This window comes from Myotis lucifugus, unplaced genomic scaffold (assembly GCF_000147115.1).
Source record: "Myotis lucifugus unplaced genomic scaffold, Myoluc2.0 scaffold_291, whole genome shotgun sequence".
NCBI lineage: Eukaryota > Metazoa > Chordata > Mammalia > Chiroptera > Vespertilionidae > Myotis > Myotis lucifugus.
This window is the reverse complement of record NW_005871339.1, coordinates 149321-171748: the sequence shown is the minus strand read 5'-3', so window position 1 is coordinate 171748 and position 22428 is coordinate 149321. Positions and strand designations below refer to the sequence as shown.

At 56.6% G+C, this 22428-nt stretch overlaps 1 protein-coding gene across 4 annotated transcripts in view; it reads right to left on the bottom strand.

The window, feature by feature from the left end:
• AGPAT3 (1-acylglycerol-3-phosphate O-acyltransferase 3) overlaps positions 1–22428 on the bottom strand; it is a 56626-nt gene that overhangs the window by 27943 nt on the left and 6255 nt on the right. Inside the window, exon 1 of one of the 4 annotated variants that reach the window (XM_023763527.1) lies at positions 17368–17482. The exons of 1 other annotated variant lie outside the window; for it this stretch is intronic. The gene's annotated coding sequence lies outside the window, so the exon portion shown is untranslated. Of the gene's footprint in view, positions 1–6697; positions 6824–10515; positions 10653–17367; positions 17483–22428 lie in introns of those variants that run through there. 2 more of the 4 variants (XM_023763529.1, XM_023763528.1) reach the window with 2 other exon arrangements.

Here is a 22428-nt window from a genome sequence, read left to right as displayed (position 1 = left end):
CTGCCCAAGTCCTCCGCCAGATCACAACGAGCTTAGAGCATGTTATTCCAACCGGGTCTCTTCCTGTTTGTGGAACAAGGACTATTTAGTGGCAGGACAAGCGCTGCAAGAGGAAACATCCACAGACAGACGAGAAAACCAGCATGCTCCCCCTGCCCCGCCGCCCCCCCCCACCCCCGCGAGGGGGGCGGCCCGCTGTGCGGTGATGCAGACCCGCCCCTTTTGGAGTCCAGCTGACTGACCAGTGCCACCAGGCCCCTGAGAGGCAAATAAATGACTAGAGTGTTCAGGAGGAAGGGGGCTCTGAGGCAGGAAAGGGCTGCCGAAGCCTGGGGTACACCTGGAGACCACAGAGGCCGGGAGCCAGCGGGAAGCCCTGCCCTGGCTGAGGTCTTGCCGCCTGCAGCACCCCTCCATCGCCAGACACAAAAGAAGCATTAATCGGATCTACAGAAGAGAAAGCCTGCAGCTCAGAGGGTAGAACTCCCACCCAACCAAGGGCGGGGGAGGAACAAGAATACGCCAGGCAGAACCTCCGGGAAGCCTGCCTCTTTGCAGGAAACTGCCCGTTCTCCAGCACTAGCCAATCAAGTGACCCCAGACCCGGGCTGGGGTTTCCCCATGGCCACCCCAACAACAGCCCATCAGGAGGGAGCCGGCCCTGTGTGCGTGCCATCCGTACCTGCCCGTGTGCAAAGGTTGTCACCTGCAGAGATACGGTCAACATCCCATTTTACAGACAGAACTGGGGCCCAGCGCACACATGCCCCGTTGGCTGTCACAGCCTCGTGAGGGGACGGAGGAGCTGAGCCTCCAGACCCCCGGGCCAGGTGGCCCACGGCACCCCACAGACTCCCCGCACATGTTCACAGCAAGCGCTGGGTGCGCTCCGGCCACCACTGCTGCAAAGGGTCACTGGTGACTCCCCATAAACTACCTTATCACCTATGGGCACAACAGGGGAACATGCCTTTGATGGAAGCTACCATTTCTGTTCAACTGACAGACCCCGTGTCGGTCAGCTGCCCCCGCTGCCCCCGCTCTGGGCTGAGAGGCGGGAGCGATGGCGAGGGCTCGGGGCAGGGGCTTCCCTCCCAGTCACCCAGCACCCAGCACCCACTGTGCGTCAGGGCGCCAAGCCCCTGAACCTCCCTCGGGAATGTTCTAACAAAAGAGCATTCATGGAAGGGCAGGATAATCCCCAGCACGCACTGTGCTCGGGCGGTAACCGCTTCCGTCCCCGCCCGCCATGCAGTCCCCACGGCGGGTGGAGTGAGTTTGTGGACCTACAGGGACAGCGGGGGCGGACCAGAGCACTGGGAGCCCCTCCCCCCAGACAGCCCAGACCCCGGCACCAGCCACGCTCACCAGTACAAGTAATAGGTCAAAGCCACGGCCACCAGGGCGGCACAAACCCCCGAGAAGAGGCAGGTCGAGTAGCTGGCCAGCATCTTCACAGCCTGTCCCCTGTCTTCTGAGAGCTGGTGAGGAGACTGGCGGTGGCAGCGCGTGTCACCTTGGGCCGGAGGGTAAGGAGAGGGATTATGACCAGGCCCACACTTCCCACACGGGACGGGCCTGGGCCACGAAGAGCAGCTGCTCGGCAGAACGAGGGGGACACGCACTTCTGGGGTGCTGCCTCCCGACCCAGAGGCACCCTGCGAGTCTCGAAGGCCAGCTCGAATGAAAACAGGGCCCTGAAGCAGCACAGAGGGCGCGGCCTCCCCTCGGCCCACTTCGGGGCTGCCAGGCTCCCGCTAATCCAGTAAGCGGCTTTCAGCAGGAGCCGCTGTAAACAGGTGCATCGCGGCCTTGGACAGGACCAGGTCAGCGGGCCCCCGCCCAGCAGCTGACCCGGGACCTCAGACTCAGACGCCGACAGAAACCCCAAGAGCACAACAACCCAGCTAGTGAGGTGGGCCCCAGCTCTGCTCGGGCTGGAAAAACCCCTGGAAGGCCTCCCAGTGCTGGACAGACATCCTCTCTTTGGGGCAATGCCCAGCCATTGGTCCCCCCGCCCAGAGCAGGCTGCTGCGCTCCCACCAGAGGCCCAGTTCCAACTCCAGACCCTGGGGAATGCCTTTCCGGGCACTGCCCCGGGGAAGACTTGGGGAAGAGTCACTCCTCTTACTCCCGGAAAACAGCGGGACGTCGGCCAGACGTGCGAAGGTCTGTTGTCTCCCACGTGACCCCGCCTGGACTCTGAACGTGCACGGAGCTGAGATGAGATAGAGATGCAGGCGGAAGCGTCACCCTTGCAAGCTGCTCGCTGTGCAAAGGCCCCGACAGACACGCAGAAGCAGGAAGAGAGATGTTATTGGGAGAGCACCTCGAGGGGCCTCTGGCCAACGCACCTCCCTTCAGGGCCAGGGTGGGGAACGCCCAGCCCGAGGACAGTATAAGGCCCACGAAATCCTGTGGCCTGGCCCTGCCAAGGCATTAGGGGTGAGTTGATTACATGTTTGACCAAATACCGCAGGCTGATTTTTAAGTGGGTAACTCTGTATGGCCCTGGAATGATGTTATAAATACCCCCATGGCCCATGGCAGAGAAAAGGTTCCCTACCCTGCTTCAGGGTCATCACGCTGCACTGGGTGACCGGAAAGTTACTGCTTTGTGCATCTTCCCTGCACATGACACGAAGGGCCCACTTCCAGACAGGAAGGCCCCGCTGCCCTGCCTGCCCGGCTGAAGCCCCCTCCAGCATCTGTGCTCCTGTGTCCTGCCAGGGGGCGGGCCCCACAGCTGGCAAAGCCGCCCTTGCCCCTGCACCTGCCCTGCCCCTGCCCCTTCCCCTTCCCCTGCCCCGCCCCTGCCCTGCCCAGCCCCTGCCCCTTCCCCTTCCCTGCCCTGCCCCTGGAGCCTCCAGACTGATTGCAAGGCCCTTTAGAGGCATCCGTCTGTGACTTACACTCAGGCCTGTGGCCCAAGAAGCCATCAGAGGGAAGGCAGGTCGCCACTCCTCCGCTTAGCCTGCCGGGAAGGGGCTTGGCCCTGAGCAGTGTCTGGCTGCCTAAGGCTTCCCAACTCCGTAATCCCCAAAGCAGCCAGAGGAACTGCTGCCCCGGGAGGACCTGCTCCTGCAGGGCGGTGTGTGCTCCCCCTGGGATGTGAGGACAGTCCTCATCTGAGGCCTGAGGAACAGGTCCTCTCCCTGCCAGGTACCCGGACCTCCACCTTCCTAATAAATAGTGAAAAGAAACCCCTCTCTCAGAGAGCTGTGGGGTGGTCCACGTCTGCCCAGCCACCACCCCTCGTCTGCGATGCAGCTGAAGGCCCGGGCCCTCGTGCATCTGAGCCTCGAGGATGCTGGCCCCTGCGGCCGTGAAGCCCATCGCTGAGCACGGGTCTCGCTCCACAAAGGGCAGCAGGTGCCCTTGACTTGAGTGGCAGCACCTGGGCCCGACCTTTGCCCTGAGGTCAGCGCTCGTTCAGAAAGGTATTGGTGAGGACTCTCTGGGACCCGGGGTGGCCCTGCCCTCCGGAAAGGCTTTCTGCTTGCCAGTACCCCAGTAATTCAGGATGCCAGCCCCCTCCTCCACGGTGCCACTGAGAGACTCTTCTAGAATAGAAACCGGGTCATGGCCCACCCCCAGCTGCCACTGCCAGAGCCCAGCAGCCACCTTCCCAACTGCAGGCTTTCGAGATACTTGCCACATCCTGTCCTCGTCCCCGGCCTCCTGCCAAGTTTGCAGGGCAGGAGCCAGGCTGGCGCCTCGGCGGGCGAGACAGTGGACAGGCCACAGGGTTCCTGCACACCCTGGACTGCACAGACCCCTCTGAGTGCTCAGCCTCCAGACCCTCCGGGCCTGTGGTCAGCACCCAGCCTTGAAAGGGATTCTCTGGCGAAGGGCGCCCTGGCTCTCGCTCTCTCTTTGCCCTTTGGACCTCAGTGTGTCACAGGAGTCTCCTCTCCCAGCCACATCGCAGGAGGCCTCTGTGACCACCCTGGAGAGAGGGTGCACAGCACAGCCCTGGGCACGGACTGCACCCCAATCCTAGCACTACCCCCCCCACCCCCCGCTTCAAGTTAAGCCTCAGTTTACTGTAAAGTGGGAATAATCACTCTACCCTCATCAATGGGTGGTGGTGATGTTTAGGGGGTTGGTACAGGGAAAGCACCTGGCATAGTAAATGTCAAAATGGTTAGCGCTCGTGATGACGTCATCATGGCTCCTGAACCAGGCCCGCAGAGGGGACCGGCCGGCAGAGGTGGGGAGAACTGCCAGGTACTTCTCTCCAGGCTGGAGCAGAACAGAAACTAAACCTCAGCCCTGGTTTGGGTTCTATGAACAGTAAGGCATGTTTTTTGTTGTTTTTTTAAATATATTTTTATTGATTTCAGAGAGGAAGGGAGAGGGAGATAGAAACATCAATGATGAGAATCATTGATTGGCTGCCTCCTGCACGCCCCCTACTGGGGATCAAGCCCACAACCCAGGTACGTACCCTTGACTGGAATCGAACTGGGATCCTTCAGTCTGCTGGCCAGCGCTGTATCCACTGAGCCAAACCAGCTAGGGCAGGAATGTTGAGATAGTTCTCACTTTTTACTATGCCCTTGCCATTATTTGTGTGAAACACAGCAAACCTAGAATGCTTAGAATCTTGGCTTTATTGATTTTGAAATAAAGGTTGGCATAGGAATTTGGCCAAAATCCTCCTCCAATAGTTTTCTGTGGACAGAAAACTCCCCGTGGGGTCCTGAGTGCACCTGTCCACTGGCCGTGCTCAGGACCCGTGGCCGTGGCCCTCCTGGTCCTCGAGACCACGTGTGCGAGTGAGGTCACTCCTGCCCCTGGATTACTATTCGACTTCATTCTGAGTCTCTTATTGAAGGTTAAAGAGAATAAAGCTAATTTGAAGGTATTATACAAGAACATGTCTAGATACTTCCCTGGACCTAAAAATGACTGATTTATGCTAAATATGAAAGAGAACAGCAGGAGTGTGCTGACAGAACCTCCTGGTGGTGTCCTCAGAGCAGCAACATTAAAGGCAGGTTCTAAAAACTTAACTTTTCTTTAGACTCAGCAAGTTTCTCATGGAATGCCCACATTCTCTTTCATACACAACCGAGAGCACTGCAGGTGTAATAACCGTTCCTGCTCAAGGAGGCAAGTACTGCGACCATCAGACATGAGGACAGATGAACGCACATATGCAGCTGCGGTTTATGTAGTTTCTCAAAGCAGCTCTTTATTAACCAACCCGCTGACGGCCCTCGTCCAGGGGAGAAGCCCACTTGTCAGCCATTGGGGTCTGGGGGCGGCGGGTGCTGCTTCCCCATATCTGCCTAGTGCCACAGGCCCTGCCCCGGAACAAGGAGCTGCCAGCATGGCAGGGAATGGCTCTGGAGCCACAAGGGGTCAGGCAGGAGTGGGTGCTGAGCTGGGGAGGGAAAGCTTGCCCTCTGGGCCACCCATGGGGCCCGTAGGGGCCACCTGGTCACAGGCTCTATGGTGGCACCTGCGGGAGCTGTGTGTCTCTCCAGCTTCCAGAACAAACATACGATCTCATCTACCTGCCTCCAGGGGAGGGGCAGATACAGACACAGGACAACCCGGTCCACGCCTGTTGCCGCTCTGAGCGCCTGGGTCCTGCTCCTTCTGGGGCCACCTCCCTTCCCTGACCTGTTCTTTTCACTCACCTTCAGGCCAGGTGTGACCGGTCAGAGCTCTTGCCGTTCCCCGCCTTACCCTGGCCCTCCAGAAACTGTGACCCCCCTTTCTGCCAGCCTCACCTCCAGGTCCCAGCCCTCCAGCGTGGACCCCATCTGGAAACAACCCAGAACCAGGTGCGGACGGCCTCTGAGTTAACCGCGAGGGCTTGTAACGCTGAGGTCTGAAGGGCAGCATCAACAGGGAAAGGAAGGCAGGCCCACGGGCCACCCCGCGACGCCCTGGTGACAGGTGGGGAGACCACACCCAGACAAGCCAGTGAGCAACCAGGGAGACCATGCAAGGTCGTGCTGAGAGACAGGCACTAAACACGAATTATTCATTTAATGATCACAACTGCTCTCTTGGTACCACGACCAACTGCACGGCTCACAAATAACTGGCCAACCCAGGATGAGAACCAGGTTTGGCCGATGCGGGCCTATTTCACTGGCCCCGGTGCAGCCGGTTCAACCCAGACCCCCACCCTCCACCCCCGGAATGACTCGTGGCTTATTCAGTCTCCAGCAGTCCCCAAGGGCCAGGGTGTCTCCAAGCCTCAGACTCTTGTTAACTCACAGTTAATCACCCTCTTTCCCAGAGTGTCCCCAAAGGCACTGTGTCAATTCCTGGCATCCCGGCCTCAAGAAATCGGGTCCTGCCTGAACCACAGAACGGCAGCGGCAAGGCGCTGAGTTTCCAGCAGGAGAGACGCTGAGCAAGTAACTTTGCTGCTTTTCGCCCTGCCTTTCGGCTCAGCCCTACTGCGTTTATTAGGTTAATGAGATGCTGCCCGCCCACTGGGAACACACCATCGTGCCAGCCTGTTTATCCTGATTGAGCTCAGCATTAGACCGGAGAGAACCCTCAGGATGCCAGCCACATGTTGCAGGACCATCAATAAGAAGTTGCCAAATGCACTCACTTAACCACCCCCTCCCCCACCCCCGCCCCTGAAGCCTCACTGGGCTCCTGGCTGTTGACAGGGCCCCACCTCACTCCTCATTCTTATGCCCAGTGCGTCCTTCCCACTGACCGGAGCTCCTGGTGCTTCCCAGCGGCTCTGGAAAGGTTATGAGTCCCTGGAGCTTTCTCCTCTGGTCCCAGGAAGAAGCAGGCGAGACAGTCTGCAGCCGAGTGTGGCCTAGACAAGCAGTCTCCAGGCCCGCTCCCGTCACACTGCGCTGGGGGCACAGCCGAGGGCGTGTCCATTCGGCAGGGCCTCTCCTGACACACGACAGTGGCACCTGCAGGAGGCCACTTCCCGCACCTGAGGCTGCTGGTTTGGGTTCCACGCCTCACCCAACCCGCCCTTCCACAGCATTAAGTGCACAAACAAATAAGTAAATAACAAAGCAAAGCTCCCTGCTGTGACTCCCTCTGGGCAAACGAGACTCCAGGAGCGAGGCGGGTGCTCGCAGGGACCAGCTGATACCATGTCCTTCCAATCCACACGGGGACGCGCACTAGAACGTGGGTTACTATGCAAACCAAACACAAGTAAACAACCGAGGTGTGAGCCCAGGAAGGCCAGCGGCCAACTCTCCAGTGCTCTGAAGTGCAGTCAGGACGCTATGCCAGACGCTATCTGCGTGGCTTACAGCTACTCGGTGGCATTTACACAGCCGCGGGGATGAACACGCACAGGTGTGACCGGCAGCAGGTGTCCTGGGGTGGCGCTGCCACGTGGGAGCGGGGCCTCGCCGGTTCAGGGTGGACTAAGAGATACCTGCTCGGCTCTCAGACAGAAAGGTCAGCCTGCAAAGCGTCCTCAGGACACGTGGCCGGGTTCTCGGGCCCTCGGCAAATCCAGAGATGTGAACACACAGGTTTTTTCACGACTGCACGTCAGGACAGGTGGCAGCCTTCAAAAGGCAGTCACAGCCCAGGGGTAGGGGACAGTGAGGAAAGCAGGTGCACACGGCCCTGAAGCACCTGTGAGAACCACCTGGTGGGCCCTGGTACACCAAAAAGTTGCGGATTTGATCTGGGTCAGGGCACATACCTAGGTTGCAGGTTCCATCCCCGTCAGGACGTGTGCGGGGCCCCTAGCTCGCCCGCCGCGTGTGCTGCCTGACACTGTTTCCATTTGCTCCCATTTGCATCTTCAGAACAGTGTGTTCGTGCGGCCACGCTTCCTTCCATGGAACAGGCACTACGACAGGGATACACTAGAAGCCAGCGAGGAGCAACCACCAGCTCTGGGTGCTGGGCCGGGCCTACACCTGCACCCCAGCCTCCCTTCCCCGCCTGCAGAGGGCTTGTTCTCCCTCATCGGCCGCGTGGCTGTTCAGTGCTCCTGCTGCATTTCGAGTGCAGGCAGTGCCCGGTGGCTCAGCTGCCCAGTGCACAGGGAGCACCTTGAACTGCGAACACACAACCAGCCCCTGACATGGGCCCGCCAGCCCCAGCTCCCTGGAGAGGAGTCTAGAATTTCAGGCAGGACGTCCTAACAATGCTGCACAGGGTGACACGTCTGTAGCATGTCCCAGCATGCACGCTGGTCACCGTCCCTGAGCATCGATGGCCGGCCCTATGTGTCAGCTCATCCACTCTCACCACCCCTCAGAGGAGGGGGCACACTTATGAGCTTCATGTTACAGACCTGAAACAGGCACAGAGAGGTGAAGCACTAGCCCAGAGACACAGAGCAAGCCAGTGGCGGGATCAGGACTCAGGCTTCCATGAACAGGAACTAGGTCCTAAACAGCCTCAGAGCAAAATCCAATCAAATGCCCTGTAAACAGCCACTCATCCCTCCGCTCAGAGGCAGAGAAGGTCTGAGCCTCGCAGCCGGACAGGGGCCTGCTGGGTTGTGAAGGGAGGAGGAGCGACCTGGGGAGGAGGGAGGAAGGATAAAAGCAGCAGCTTTCGTTCGCTGCCTTCTAACCAGGTCTGAATGGATGGGGCGGTGAGTGAGGAACTCCAAAGACCCCTGTTCACCGGGGAGACGGAGACGCTGCGGCCACCCACTGGTGTAAACTGGCTGCCAGTTCTATGATTGAATGAAACATTTCTAGCAAAAATACCCCCCAACTCTTGAACTCTGTGTTTTTAAAAAGACTTTGTAAAGCCCTGGCCAGTGTAGCTCAGTTGGTTAGAGCGTCATCTCATTCCCAGTTAGGGCACATACCCACCCAGGTTGTGGGTTCGATCCCCAGTTGGGGCATATGCGGGAGGCAACCAATTGATGTTTCTCTCTCTCTCTAAGATCAATTTTTTTAAAAAAGAACGATTTTGTAAATAATGAGATTTTGTGCGTTAGCAGAAAGTAATAGATTCTTGTTGCAAAACTTTCAAACCATGCAGAAGTACGTGGTCAAAAGAGGAACCTTCGCCACCACCCCCACAGACTGCCACGAGGCCTGGGGTCTGTTCCTGATGTAGGTGGCAATGTTGTGTGACTATAACTTGATTTCCTCCCACAATACGTGCTCTCTGCTATGGCAAATATTTGTGCCCGCTCCCCAAATTCATGTGTTGAAACCAAATGCCCCACGTGGAGGTATTGGAGGAGGGGCCTCTGGGAGGTGACTTAGGTCATGAGGGTGGAGCCCCCATAAATGGATTAGTGTCCTTATAAGAGAAACCCCAGAGAGCACCGTCACCCTCCCACCCGTGAGGACCCAGCAAGAAGGCACTGTCTATGAGCCAGGACGCAGGCCTCTCCAGGCACCTGTGCCTTGATCTGGGACTTCCAGCCTCAGGAACTATGAGAAATCAATGTCTGTTTCTTTAAAGTCACCGATGTATGGCATTGTGTTATAACAGCCTGCACAGACTCGGACCTCCACCAGGAAAACCTGCTGGGTCGGTGCAAGCCTCATCTTTCTGGGAGAGGGAGGAGCGAATAGGAGCACATGACCGGGTTCAAATCCTGGCTTCCCCAACACCAGGCTGTGTGACCTGGAGAAAGGACTGAGCCTCTCTGAGCCTCCACTTCCTCCTCTGTAGAGTGGGAGTACTTCCTACACCACCAGGTTACGAGAGTTAAATGAGTGAGTTGTGAAATGCACTAGACCAGGGACTAGTTATCATCAGCATCACTGCCCTCTGTCATTCTTGTTAAACTGGCTGCGGAGCATTTCAGTGTAGGAACGTATTAAAAGGCAGGTACCCATTCTCCTGCCCAGGACATGCAGACCATCGAGGGCCCAGCCTGTGAGGTGACAATGTGACCGCGCCATCGCCTCGGGGCTCCTGGGCGAGGACCGAGGGGCCTGCGGTGGCCCCGCTCTTTGGGCACTTGCCTGTGTCCGGCTGGAATCCACTTCTGCTCTAGCCTCAGTAGCCTCTCGCGAGGGTGGAGTTTGCTCCCCCGTCCCCACATCGGGAGTCCTGCGGGGTGACTGCGTAACCGTGGAGAAGCCTCGGGGCTCCCCCCACGCCATCCTGCCTGCCGGCCTGCTCTGTGGGATGCAGTCACCACCCTTCTCCCGGGACATGAGCACATGCATGGTGCCATGGGAGTTACTGCCCAGGCTGGGCGAGTTCCTTCTCCACAGGAGAAGCTCCTGCTGGTTCCCACAGGTGGACCGTCTCCTGGTCACCTGGTCCTTTTAAGCCTCAAGGATTTGGATGGTGTGTGAGGTCCCGAGGGATCAGCCTGTGATGCCTGGGCCGCCCACACCTGGCCTTTGTCGCTGGGCATGGCGCGGGGGGAGGGGTTCTGGGGTGGCCGGTATTATGGTCCTGACCTGTACCTTGCTAATGACACTTCGACCTTTTCCTGAGAGGAGGCAAGCTATTTTTTTTAACCTTACAGAAAAAGGCAGAGACAGAAAAAGTAAAGAGAAACATAAACTACAGCCAACAACCAAAACCACACCTTTGCAGGCTCCACAGTGGCATTACCTGGAGGGCAGAGGCCAGCTGCCACCCTGCGCTCCCAGGTCCTGTCCAGCTCCTTGCTCTTTTTCCGGCTCCTCTCCTCTCTGCACGGCCACCTCCACCCCAGGGCGGGCTCCCCACCTGCTCAGCCCGGCTCCTCCAACCTTAAAGAACTGAAAGCTGAGCCAGTCGTCAGACCGGCTGCTGGGGTTGGGCACAGCCCAGATCTTTCCTGCCTCCCCCACGGCTCCCAGCGGCTCCCAGCGGGCGCGCCAGCATGAGCTGCGCCTGGCTTTGAAGGGACAAGGGTGTGAGACCAGGGCTCTGAAGTGCGGCCTGAAGAACAAGGTCTCTCCACCTCCCCTCCGTGTGCACCAACGTCTCTAAAAGAGACGGTCGCTACCACGCAGATTTACAAAATGTAATTCACCGGAAGGCCTCAACCACAGGAGACGTTTCAGATGCTGGCTTCCAACCTGGCTCTCTGCGGTGTCAGCCTGAACACCTGGGATTAGCCTGCGTCTGGTTTTCCTGATAGAAATTTCTTTAGATTTCAAAATAAAAAGTTTCAAAAGGAAATATAAGTTAAATTTTTTTCCTCAGACAAATTTCCTCCTAAGCAATAAAGCAGACCTAGCAAGAAAAAATACAGAAGAGAAGCCAAGCCTCCCCCTGAATCATGGCTATGACATCCAACCTCTGCTGCTTCTTTAGTTACAGGTTAGTGCAGACCCAAGTTGTGCCCACAGACCCCGAAAGGTGTGTTTGGCCAGTCGTTGTTTTCATGGCCCCTGCCAACAAGGCTATGCTGAGTCCCTGGCGGGCTATCAGACGCCCCAACAACCAAAGGGCATCCCCCAGGCTGCCGACCACCATGAGCGACTCAGTCCCATGCTCAGAGCCCCCGGTTATGAAAGCCTCATGGATTTTATCTTGGGAAATGGGGATGCATTATTTCTATGATCTTCAAAAAAGAGTGCAATCAGCCCTAACAGGTTTGGCTCAGTGGATAGAGCGTCGGCCTGGGGACTGAAGGGTCCCAGGTTCGATTCCGGTCAAGGGCATGTACCTTGGTTTCGGGCACATCCCCAGTAGGGGGTGTGCAGGAGGCAGCTGATCGATGTTTCTCTCTCATCGATGTTTCTAACTCTCTCTCTCTCTCTCTCTCCCTTCCTCTCTGTAAAAAAATCAATAAAATATATATATTTTTAAAAAGTGCGACCAGAAAAGCCCCTCAGGCCTCCGGAGGTGGACACCATCCCGAGCTTCCTGGTCTGACCAGCTGCGCTAGTTTCTGGCCCCTCCCCTGTGGAGGCGGGCAGAGACAGTGCTGTGAGAGCTGAGAGGGGACTGCCTGCTCCCCAGGGCCCAGGGGTCCTGCCGTTTGCCAGGCACCCGTCTCCCTGCGAGTGGTGAGTGCCTCTCAGGCCCTTCTCACTCCAGCAGCCCTGGCTCAGGACTCAAGATGCAGACGAAATGCTGCCGCACAGGGGGAGGTGCCCATCACCAGGGGGCATGGCCATGTGCACCTCCCATTTGGGGGGAAGAGGAGAAAGTGCAGCCCAAGCTAGTGGTGCAGCTGGGAGCAGAATGCAGACCTGCTCTTGGCATGAAATCCCTCTGCTTTCACCTCACAGCTTCCAGGAGACAAAATGCCACGGGGAGCAGCACAGGAACGAGGTGGGAGAGGCCATGAGAAGGGCCAGCCAGTGTGCTCTCCTGTGTGGAGACGGCAGAGCACTGGGCCATTCTCAAGGCACAGCAAGTCCCAGCTGCGGCCGCTGGGCCTTCTGGGGGCGGGTCACCTGGGCACTGCGCCCACGGCACCCCTCACAGTCTTGCCTGCAGGGGTCAGGCAGCCCTGGAGTCTGCCAAGCCCGGCAACATCCACAGCCTAGTCCTTACACATGCCATGTGCCTGGATCAACAAAAAATGTCCCCACAAATCCTGTCGACCTGCACAAACCAGCTGTGAACAGGGGGGCTTGAGAGACGCACATCAGCGACACTGGCAGCCTCACCCTCCCAACACTGGACCACGGCCACCTCCTCCTGTGCCACCCGTGGGCTCTTGGGAGGAACACCCCGTGGAGCTGACTCGGCTCGTCCACCTTCCCAGGGCACCAGGCGGCCAGGAACCCTCGCTCCGGGACCTGCCCACCCATCTGTGCTCAGAAGGTGTCTTCACCAACGAGTGTGCACCCACGGTAAGCGGCCCACATCCAGCTACTCCGGGCTGGAATCCAGCCCTCCAGCTCCTGCTCAGGCCCCTTGACCATGGTGTCTGCTGGTCTGCGGATGAGTCATGACCGCCTGGGTTGAACTTGCTTTTCTGACCACTGGGAGGTCGCACCTGCCCCTCCAGCCATCTCTGGGTAGCTGCTGCTCCCCCCAGTGGGTGAGCACTGGGTGGTCTGCTGTCAGCCCCTCCTTGCCAGGCCCCCGGGCCCCCATCCTGTGACCCTCCTGCGGGAGGACCCCAGGCCAACCCCACGCTGCAGGGCAGGTGCAGTCACTGTGCCTGGCGGGAACGCCCTCTAACCCTGGGGCTTAGATCAGGAAGCCGAGTGGATGCACATGTAAGACGTGTTCTTCAACAGATCAGTGAAAAGATGACATTTTTACCTCCCCTGGTTCCAAACCAGACAGGTCATGGGCTGGTTTAGTAGCCCTGACTCACAGTCACTTTTGCCCCGCAGTGACCTGTCTCATCCCTGGCCCTCTGAGCACCTTAAACAACATGTTTTCCAGCACCTTCCCAAAGAGCAGCACAAATTGAGTCTCACCTGGAGAGATCCCATTCTGACACAGACTTCGTGTGGTCTTCGTGTGGGACTTTGAGGGCGACCCTGACCTTGGCTGAGAGCTCGGTGCAGTTTTCCTGAATCCTCTCTCCCGTCGTGGGCAGCTGGCTCCACCTGGCAAGCTGAGGCCTGCAGTCCAGACCCAGGACAAGACCGCGCCTGGGCAGACGCATGCTGACCACAGCAGAGGTGGCCCCAGGCCCCCACCCCCGTGCCTGGCTCTGCTGCCCGAGACCACTGGACACAGGTTCTAAGATCCCTCCCTGCACCAGCTTCTCTGGTGCCCTGGCGGGACAGTGCCCATCGGTGCACTCTCGTGGGAGCTCACCTTGACAGACAAGGGCAGACACACCGTTTATGGTTTTCTGTACCCATTCCCACCACAGGCCCTGGCAGTAACAGTAACCAAACATCTATCTGTGAAACGAACCGATGGATGGGTGTCTAGTCAAATGGCGAGTCTTTGCCCCTCATCCCAATCCTCGCCGTCCTCAAACCGGGCAGGGTGCAGCAATACCGCCAGCTCCGCCACAGGTGAGCATCCCCTCTCTCACCAGCAGGTCCGTCAGGTGGGAGCCGGGTATACAACTTAATTCACCAGGAAACCTTTCCACCTCCTGCCACTTGTGCCGAGGTGGGGCCTGTGCCAAGCCCTCTGGACCCCTGGCCTGGCCACCTGCCCGTCCACTCCGGCATCACATGGGGCTGCTGGGCAGGGCCTGGGTCTCACCCTGCACAACACTCCCCGCACCTAATCGACAGGAACTAAACCACTAGCAAGACCACAGAGAACTCGTTCTCAAATGCTTGGGTGCTGATTTCGTAGTATAAAACCCGTCACACGTAGGAAGCTGCTGGTTCAAGTTCATTGTCGCGCAGGTGTGGTCCCTGTGCATGGCCTGTTCTCAGAGCCCCATGCCCGTGCCTACCTCAGGCACCGATCCTGCCACACGCCCTGAACGTGTGCTCACCTGCGGAACTGCCTCCTCCTGCCCCTTGCGTGTTAACCTGATGATAATCCCGAAAGAAATCGCTGCTCAACCCAACACAGCCCCAATGCCATCAAGTCCACATGCAGCCAACAGTGAGGAGGAGTCAAGGCCATGTTCTGCGTCACCTGTCATCTGGGCTTTTCAGTCCATCAGTTCCCACGTGTTTAACTCTCGGTGCCCCTCGGCTTGGCCCTCTGCTCTCAAGGGCTCACCAGCCACTCTGGGCAGTGGCATTGACACGGGACGGTTGGCTCTGTCATTCCAGTTAGTCACATGACATCAGCGGCAGACAAAAGCTTTGGCTCACCCTGGCTGGGAGATACTATGGACTCAGAAATCATCTGTCGAAATCCTGACAGACAGCAATGTTGAGGTGGAGGCCCTAGAAATGACTGTAAGGCAGACGCCAACAAGATGTCTTATTCACTCAGTCCTGCCTTTGCTTTGTGGGTGAAAAGGGGGTTCTATGTGAAGTATGCTCACCGGATGATCTGATCATAAATTCCTAGCTGGGCAGCTCATGGGGGGCAGCCCTGCCCAGGACCATAACTTCTTTAGTGGAAGGTTTTAAGCCAGCCCTGTCCATTGTTCTCCTGCATCTAGGTTAACACCAAAAGCAATACCCCTGGAAGGGAGTGTTAACCCTCAAGGGAGTACAAGCTTGCCCTAGCCGGCTTTGCTCAATGATTAACACGTCAGCCTGTGGGCTAAAGGGCTGCAGGCTCGATCCCTGGCCCTGGTTGTGGTGCATGTGAGAAGCAATCAATTGATGTGTCTCTCTTATGTCGATGTTTCTCTCCCTGTCTCTCCCCCTCCCTTTCACCTCTCTCTAAAGAAATCAATGGAAAAGAAACCCTCAGGTGAGGATTAACAATGAGAGAGAGAGAGAGAGAGAGAGAGAGAACAATCTTGTTAACTGTACTGTAACCCAATCCCTGCCCCGCTTTCCCCCACCTTCATGTAATCTCTCTTGATTTCAAATGTATGTAAGAAGCTGCAAAATCGCAGAGCTTTTGAGATCTTGTTCCCTGGCATATGTCATCAGTTTGGCTCAAATAAACTCTTACAAAAATTTCTCTACAGGTTTGGACGTTTGTTACATTGACAGTTTAGCTCAGGCTGGAGAAGGACAGACGCCAGCCACCGGGCCCTCCCACATGTTAGAGGGACAGATGCTGTTCCGGGCAAGCAAGGTGGAGGGTCCGGGATAAATAACTCACCCACCCACTCTTCTGTGGCCAGAGCTTAGGGAGAGTCGGACCCACAGAGTGCAGATTCGGATGGAGACAGTGGGGTCTGAGATGGTCGGCCCTCAACTCCTACTCTCTCCCACCCTCCACTCGGTGCCTCGCTCCATCGGGGGAGGTCGGGGGTTCTGCTGAAGAGCAGCCCTGCCCTTACCTGTGAGCGTCCGGGCCAGACCTGCAGGGCGGCTCCCTCGCTGGAGGTGGCCCAGCTCTTATCCTGCCATCAGCCCCTCCCCGTCGGGGAGGCAGGATCTGTAGGGGGGCAGGAGCTCACCAGTTTTCCTTTTCTTTTTTTTCTTTTTTTCAAATTAAAGAGTCATATTTATTGCAAATCCGGGACTATGAGGGGGCATCTCCCAAATCTCATAGTGATAAGATAGCCACAACACCAGATTTATAGGTAAAGATCACAAAGGTATTGATTACATCCCAAGGTTTGGAATGAGGAACCTGGTTTGCAAAAAAGCAGTTTACAGACGCAGAAGCAGTTTTACTTAAGCATGTTATCTAAATTATAGTTTTGGGTCTCTGGATCACTGGGTCAACAGGGACACGTTAACTGGAGCCCTCTGACCTTGGGATAACTGTGCTGTCCTTCCCAGGTAAAGGAAAATGTGCTTTCTAAGACCGGTATAACCACAACCAATGGGATAATTTATATAATTCAGAAAATCAAAATAACTTTTCTATTGTTAAACAAAGCAAATAAGTACAGAAACCAAATAGCAGGGTTAAAGTTAAACTATAGTTTCTACCTGAGATGATTGCTACCATACTTCATTCCCCACTGGTTTTATGCACATAAGTCAAATCTTGGACTCATCCTTATTAGTTAGGGGATTGTACTGCCCCCCAACTACAAATAGTTTGACCGAATTAATTTTTTCTAAACTGCCAGCTTGGCACATTTAGTTTTCTACCAGTTTTCCTTTTCACCCCGAGTTAAAATCTCTGCTTACCAGGACGGTGAGAGCAGCCAGGAGCGTGGGTGGCCTGGGCAACCGCTGCGGGGTCCAGGGGAGAGTGCCCAGCTGCCCACGTCCAGCGGGTGGGCCCCCCTCCAGGCGGGGGAGCACTTAGGGAGAGGTCCTGCTCCAGGCGGTGGCTGTTGACTTTTTTTATTTTCACAGAGACTGAAAGCCAGGACCCGACCAGCCCCCACACCGAAAACCAGAAATGCAGGGCAACGGTTGCAGAACAGCCAATGTGTGCCAAGTGCAGCGAAGAGGGAAGCACGGAGAAATGGAGAAGATGCCTTCTTTTTATCACATCCAGGTCAAAGGTCAAGGATACGCCTGATTTCTGGAATACTGACTACCCTGAGAAGTGGTAGGAAGGAGATGGCTGCTACAGGGGTTCAGAATGAGCACCCCAAGATATGCTTCTGTGGTTTGTAGATTGTTTTGAGCCAAAGACAACCAAGATCCTATGGGCTCAAGAGAAACTTCTGTCCCTACCTCGACCAGCCTAGAAGAATTGAATTAGGGGCCTTGTACTTAATAAGAGATGATCAGAGATCACCTTTTTTGGCCTCTCTATAGGGCAGCACAAACTAATTACTGAACATCTGCTCTTCTCGTCATCCTGCAATGGCCCGCTGCGGCCCCCAGGAACCTTACCTCACCCCTAACTCAGAATGTCTTACATCCCTCACTGTCCCTGTCTGCCTCGGAACCTCTTGTGCATGTGGGGTTCCATGTGGACATATGTATTCAATTTGGCCATTTTCTAGGGCTAATCTGTCTCATGTGGATTTGATTATTAGACCAGCCAGCAGGACCTTGAGGGGAGAGTAAAGTGTTCCCCCCCACACACTGCCAGTGCAAAACTCACCGTCCCCCACTTCATACCAACAGGATGGACACGCTGTCAGGCAGACGCAGGCTCAGCGAAGGGTAAGGTCCCAGCACCCTGCAGCTGGGACAGCCACGTCGGCCAGGGAGATGGAGGTAAAAGCCTCTGGGTGGAGCTCTTCCAAAGGAAACAGCCCAGCTGGGCCCTTCTCCTCCTCCGGCCTGGAATGCAGGTAAAATGGCAAGGCTGGAGCAGCCTTTCTGAAGCCACAAGTTATAACCAAGAGGACAGAGCTGCGGGCTGACAGGGACATCAGAGGGAGCCTGGGTGCCTGTGCGGAGCTGTTGCCCGGCCCTGGGCTGTCTCGGTGTTGGCGGGAGACAGGGAGACTGGCCTGCACTGATTTGCTGCCCACGTGGGCTGAACTGCTCCTAACACATGTAGAACTCTCCGGCAAAGGACTATTTAATAGTAGATCCTGGAGTCAATGAGAACTACCTGAGCTGTTCCTGACTTCCGCTGCACCCCCGTTCCACCCCAGTGTCTCCCGCTGAGCTTCCGACCACGGAGAGTGAGGAAGCTGCACCCAGCAGGCCCCAGTCTCAGTGGTCCCCACCCGCCTTCTGCAATGGATCCTGCTCTCCTGGCCTCTCCTCTTACACCAGTTGTTTTTCCCGGGAGCACACCCTCCTGTAAGCATCGGGAAGAGAAGCAGAGGCCTGAGGGGAACAGACGCTCTCACCAACCAGGGCCTGGCCTAGCCGTGCGCAGAGCACCCTGGGGCCCAAGTCATGCTGACCACAGACAGCTCCTCCGGACGCACCCGAGGGCTGGGCTTTGCCCCCAGCACCCTGCCCACTGACCACATGAGATCCCCCCTCAGCCAAGGTTTGCGGGCAGCGGGGTTCAGCTGACCACTGTCCTCACCTGATTCATGGCTGACACCTGTCCTCTCACTTGATTGAGGGCAGCCTCCCTGCAGAAGCGCTCTGTCCTGGGAGGAGCCCTTTCCTATGTCCCTCTCATAGCACTTCCTATGTTTTTAATTTTTTTAAAATTTCTTTATTGGTTAAGGTATTACAAATGTGTCCTCATTTCCCATGTTTTTAATTTTAAAGAGGCAAACAGAGCAGCGTCTCAAACGCCCAGCACCTGTCACTGAGATGGAACATTTGCCATAACTGCTTCAGATCTGTGTCTTTAAAGAAACAAAACCCTGTGTGCGTGGTGTGTGGTGTGAATATGGTGTGCGTGTGAAGTGTGCGCCTGTGCTGTGGGTATAAATAGCGTCTTGGACACACGACTGGGTGTGGGAACCCTGCTCTAGCTGCCTCCTGGACCTGCCCCGGAGCTGGGACATTTCCTCAGCCCCCCTGGGCCCCTGAAGCCAGGGCCACCCTTCACATCCATCTATCCCTAGAGCAGGAGCTTCCTGCCCAGCTTCCAGCCTTTGGTCGCGGGTCACATGACCGGGGCCCTGCAGGCTCGGAGCCTCTCGCCATGTGCCTTCCGCTGTGAGGCCGTCCTGCCATCCTGGTGGGAAGTAGGATGAGGCACACGTTCCTCCCCTCTTCCTAGTCAGACCTGGCTCTGCCTCCCCTGTTCCTGCAGGCGTGGGGGCAGGTCCGCAAACCCCGAGGAGGTGCAGCCCCTCCGCCCAGCATCCTGAGGGCGGTGCGGCCAGCCAGGGGCCTTGGCCAAAGGCCAGGCAGAGAGACATCTCGAAAGTCCGGCTACACTGAGGCTAAGAGCCCACAGCTGGCCAGCGCCTGGGCGCTGTCGAGCCATTTGTCCCCGAGGTGACTGTCATGTTGCATAAGGTCTAAGACAGACACAAACTCCAAAGGACGACTCTGCGTGAAGAGCCTCGCTCGGGATCAATCGGGGACGAGTGTGCGCCTCCCAGTGCTGCCTCTGTCAGTCACACACATGTGTGCACACATGCAGGCACATACACAGACGCACATGTACACACATATCCCAGACTCCCATACGCACACTCAACCTGCCAGCAAGCCTGTCTGCTCTCCGCCACTGTGTCACCAGCCCCATCACCTCTCCCACTTCCACTCTTGTCCCATGGGGAAGCCAGAGTTCTCTCCACCCAGTGGGGATCATGCCAAGGCCGGCCCACGCCCCAGTGACCCCATGTGCCTTCCACTGAACAGAACCAAGGACAGAAGCCACCCCCTCATGTCTGCTAAGCCAGGCGCCCTGGCCTCCTGGGCCTGCCCTCTGCACTCCCCAGCCCTCCCCAGCCTCACTGCGCCTGCCTGCCTGCCTGCCAAGCTGGCTGGTGCTGGGTGTTTGCTCCCTGCCACACCCTGTGAGGGTCGTCTGCTCCCCATCAGCACCCCCACTGCCCATCACGCTGCACAGCCCCTCGCAGATCCCTCAGCTCAGTTCATCTGGCATCTCCAGTGTATTTGTTCATTACTGTCACTTTGCCTCCCCGGCTGCCCACTAAAATGTAGCCCTCAGGGCTCTATATATCCATGAAGAACAAATGACTTCACACACGCTTCCTGTTAGTCTGTGTGAGGTCTAACGGTGGTCACCTCTGCCCCCAACACCAAGTGGGGCGCTGGCACGGCGGGGGGGGCGGGGGGGCTCGACTAAGTGAGTAATTATTGAACAAGGTCTACGCTACCTGACGGCATAGCTGACCTCCTGGGGGCCCCGCAGAGGGGCCTGGGAAGCCCACGTAATGGCGACCCAGGTCCTCTCCTCACCAACAAACCACAACTGGACCCCAAGGCTCCCAACCCAAAGACCCAACCTCGCAGCAACCACAGAAACATGTTCACTTCGGTCTTTAGTCACAGCTATTTGGGTTCCAAAGCATTGAATGCCATGGTTCTTCATAAGCAACTTGACGTCTGAAGAACGTGTTGCTAGTTATGACGCTTTCCCGGCGGCACGTACGACCTAAGTACCCACACCAGAGAACACACAGCCAAGCCCATACATAAGTGTCTCCCCCCTATACACCCTCATGGTCCGACAATATCCCTCTCCCCCTCCCCACAGGTTCCTGCTCCTCACCTAGACCATGGGATTAAGAATTTTAACTTCCAACAGGAAATCTTCGTTAGACAGCATTTACTCCAAATGAAGAAGCCTAGATCCTACAATAACCTATCCAGTACTTAAGCCTTCACAAAAACAGCATCAAAATACAGAGAAATTGGTAAAAAGACGTCCTGACACCGTACCTACCGCTGGTCTCATGGGGTATCCTCTATGGCTCGTCCACACTGAGGCCGGGAGGGCACGCCCACCTCGCCAGCCCCGACCAGGTCCCCAGACTCCAGAGCTCAGGGTCTCCTCAAGAAATGAGCCCTCGCCTGGCCGGTTTGGGCGTGCAGGAGCCAGCCGATCAAAGATTTTTTCTCATCATCGATGTTTCTATCTCTTTCTCCCTCTCCCTTTCTCTCTGAAATCAATAAAAATATATTAAAGAAAAGAAAGAAAAGAAATGAGCCCTCACCCTGGACAGTCAACTCAGAGAGTTGGCAGCGTGGAGCTAATTACTCATTAACAAAGGACAGACATCAACCCCTAGTTTTATTACTAACTGAAAACTTGTCAAAGGCACCGATCACTGACTGCTGCAAAGCTCTCCCTGACTTTGATAAAGTCCAATGTCTATCAAGTTCTTAGTGTCACCTGAGCTGGGACAAAACCAGCAGCTCATTGCCCTCTCAGCCCGAGTCTCAACCTCAGGCAGGGAGGCGCGCAACACACACACACACACACACACACACACACACACACACACACACACACACACACGGACGTGAGTCCACAGCACACCTGCCAGCCCGTCCAGGAAGCTGCCTCAGGAAGGGTCCCCACGCTCAAGGGTGTGGGCGGGTGATGATGGTCAAGCGCCAGGGGCCTGCCACATCAGAGCTGCGTGCCACTGGGAACGGAGTGGCTGTGTAAGGAGGCGTGGCCACGCACTCTGGGAGGGCGGAGGCGGAAAGTGCTGAGCGGCCATGCGGAGCAGCACAGCCCGGTCCCCACGTGTCCTGTGGTTTGCTCCACAGGCACTTCAGGGTCCAGGGCCCCCATGAGGGCCACGGCGGGGACTCCATCAGAGCACAGAGGTGCAAACACCCACACGGGGCTGTGTGTGCCCAGGAAATGTGGGTTTGAAAAACTGTGGAACCAAAGTCCTGGTTCTCAGGCCTTGATACTGTTTGGGAAGGAAGTAGAGACAGCGGTGAGCTTCAGCTAAGGCGACCATGCATCCCAATGTATAAAGGCACCACTCCAAGGGTGGAAACAGACGGACGGATTTAACAGGTTAAATTCAAGAGAAGACGGGAACACAAAGGAAAGGGGTAGTAAATGAGGATGATGATGAAGTAGAAAGTCCAAATATATTCATAACCACAGTGAGCATAAGCAGAGTGAAAATCCAGCATCTGCTGGGCTGACAGGGACAAGGCTAAAGCAGTGTGTCTCAGAAAGGAGGAGACTAAATCAAAGGGCTGGGCAGCCAAACAGGACTGTGAACCTGACCCGGAGGCAAGAGGCCCTGGGGAGAGGAACAGCTGGGACACAGCAACAAGCGGCTCCATTTGCTAACAGTCCACACCTCTGCCCACACGGAGCGAGGGACACACCAAGAAGGCCCAGGGATGAGCTGTGATGTGTGCACCTGGAGAAAGAAGCCTAAGCAGAGAGGGGCAGGCGGGGAGGGGAGAGAAGGAGCCATGTCGCTGCAGAGGCAGTAGTGGGAGCTGACAGCAGAGTAACTGACAGGTGAGCAAGAAAGGCTCAGGTGTGTGGAGGGGCCAGAGAGGTGCTCGGGGAGGCAGTGCCTTGGGAGGGCGGGTACAGGGTGCTTTACTGTCAGCTTAGTGCAGAAACAAGAGACATTATCAAATAGAGGAAAGGAAGGAACTAGTAACCGTTAAGACGAACCACACACCTCCCAGCTCTCAGGTCAACCACACCAAAACACAACACAACAACCGGGAAGGCGAAGAGCAGAGGCCACGTGCACTGTGAGTGTGTCTGTGAATGGGAACACGTTTTATCTGTAACCCCCAACACACAAATACCAGCCGCACAAATCAACACAGGGGC